This window comes from Petromyzon marinus, unplaced genomic scaffold, assembly GCF_048934315.1.
Source record: "Petromyzon marinus isolate PM22_M1 ecotype Great Lakes invasive population unplaced genomic scaffold, UKy_Petmar_22M1.pri1.0 PM_G_Scaffold_55, whole genome shotgun sequence".
Taxonomy (NCBI): domain Eukaryota; kingdom Metazoa; phylum Chordata; class Hyperoartia; order Petromyzontiformes; family Petromyzontidae; genus Petromyzon; species Petromyzon marinus.
Window position 1 is genome coordinate 1,502,501 of NW_027423008.1, and position 2,500 is coordinate 1,505,000.

The window sequence follows — 2,500 nt, forward strand, 5'->3', positions numbered from 1 at the left end:
TGAAACTTCCAGAGGCATTTGCAGCAGAAAGGCACGTGCACTCAAAAATTTTAATATTTTTCACGCATAGACCCCGTCAAACGCTAGAAGTTGGCGGGGATGTCTCTCTTGTGGCTCACGGGGCTGTTAGGGTCGCACAGAAATGCCTCGGAATGGGAAAACGGGTCATTTTTGTGTGGCCACATTGCATAGGAACGGCATGAAACTTCCAGAGGCATTTGCAGCAGGAATGCATGTGCACTCAAAAACGTCTATATTTTTCACGGATAGACCCCGTGAAACGCTATAAATTGGCGGGGATGTCTCTCTTGTGGCTCACGGGCGCTGTTAGTTAGGGTCGCACAGAAATCCCTCGGAATGGGAAAAGGGGTCATTTTCGTGTTGCCACATTGCGTACGAACGGCATGAAACTTCCAGAGGCATCTGCAGCAGAAATGCATGTGCACTCAAAAACGTCTATATTTTTCACGGATAGACCCCGTGAAACGCTAGAAATTGGCGGGGATGTGTCTCTTGTGGCTCACGGGGCTGTTAGGGTCGCACAGAAATCCCTCGGAATGGGAAAACGGGTCATTTTCGTGTTGCCACAATTGGCATACGAACGGCATGAAACTTCCAGAGGCATTTGCAGCAGAAATGCATGTGCACTCAAAAACGTGAATATTTTTTCACGGATAGACCCCGTCAAACGCTCGAATTTGGCGGGGATGTTTCTCTTGTGGGTCACGGGGCTGTTCGGCTCGCACAGAACTCCCTTGGTCCACCTGATTCGTGCATACAGGCAGCAACTAAAACTCTGTAAACCTGCTGTGAGGACATCTAAACAGTGGACCAGTGAGGCTGTGGAAGATTTGCGGGCGTGCTTAGACTGTACTGACTGGGATATGTTCACGACTGCTACCAATAGTCTGGATGAACTCACAGAGGCTGTGTACATCAGCTTCTGTGAGGACTGCTGTATCCCAACACGTACCAGGGTGAACTTTAACAACAACAAGCCCTGGTTCTCAGCAAAGCTCAAAAGGTTGAGGTTGGAGAAGGAGGAAGCGTTTAGGAGTGGGGATAGAGACAGATTCAAGGAGTCGAAGAACAGGTTTAGCAAAGCGGTGAGAGAGGCTAAACGACTGTACTCAGAGACACTAAAACACCAGTTCTCTACTAACGACGCTGCTTCTGTCTGCCAAAGGGCTCAGGCACATCACCAACTACAAACCCAGAGCGCCCCACACCACTAACGACTCCCGCCTAGCCAACGACCTGAACGAGTTCTACCGTAGATTTGAAAGACAATTGGACTGTCCTGAACCACCCCTTCCCACCCAAGAGGCCCCATCCCCCACCCATACTACAGAAACGACTCTCTCCTTTCAGGAGGGAGAAGTTAATGGGCTTTTCAAGAGGCAGAATCCACGCAAAGCAGCCGGGCCGGACTCTGTCTCTCCAGCCACCCTCAGGCACTGCGCTGACCAGCTGTCTCCGGTGTTCACCAACATCTTTAACACCTCCCTGGAGACATGCCATGTACCAGCCTGTCTCAAGTCCTCCACCATCATCGCTGTGCCCAAAAAGCTAAGGCCAACAGGACTAAATGATTACAGACCGGTCGCCCTTACATCTGTGGTAATGAAGTCTTTTGAGCGCCTGCTCCTGGCACACCTCAAAGCCATCACAGACCCTCTCCTGGACCCCCTTCAGTTTGCCTACAGAGCCAACAGGTCTGTGGACGACGCAGTTAACATGGCCCTCCACTTCACCCTACAGCATGTGGACGCCCCAGCATCCTACGCCAGGATCCTGTTTGTGGACTTCAGCTCTGCCTTCAACACCATCATCCCTGCCCTGCTTCAGGACAAGCTCTTCCAGCTGAACGTGCCCTACTCCACCTGCAGGTGGATCACAGACTTCCTCTCTGACAGGAAGCAGTGCGTTAAGCCGGGAACAGAAGTCTCTGACTCCAGGTCCATCAGCACGGGAACTCCTCAGGGCTGCGTCCTTTGCCCACTGCTCTTCTCCCTGTATACCAACAGCTGCGCCTCCAATCATCTGTCCGTCAAACTCTTGAAGTTTGTCGGACGACACCACCCTCATTGGGCTGATCTCTGGTGGGGATGAGTCTGACTATAGGTGGGAAGCTGACAACCTGGTGACCTGGTGTAGCCAGAACAACTTAGAGCTAAATGCTCTAAGGACAGTTGAGATGGTTGTGGACTTCAGGAAGAATACAGCCCCACTCACCGCCATCACCCTGTTAGACTCCGCAGTCAAAATTGTGGAGTCCTTCCGCTTCCTGGGCACTATTCTCTGCCGGGACCTCAAGTGGGAACTGAACATCAGCTCCCTCGCCAAGAGAGCTCAACAGAGGATGTACTTTCGACGGCAGCTGAAGAAATGCAACCTGCCAAAGACAATGATGGTGCAATTCTATACAGCGATCATTGAATCCATCCTCACCTCCTCCATAACCGTCTGGTACGCTGCTGCCACTGCCAAGGACAAGAGC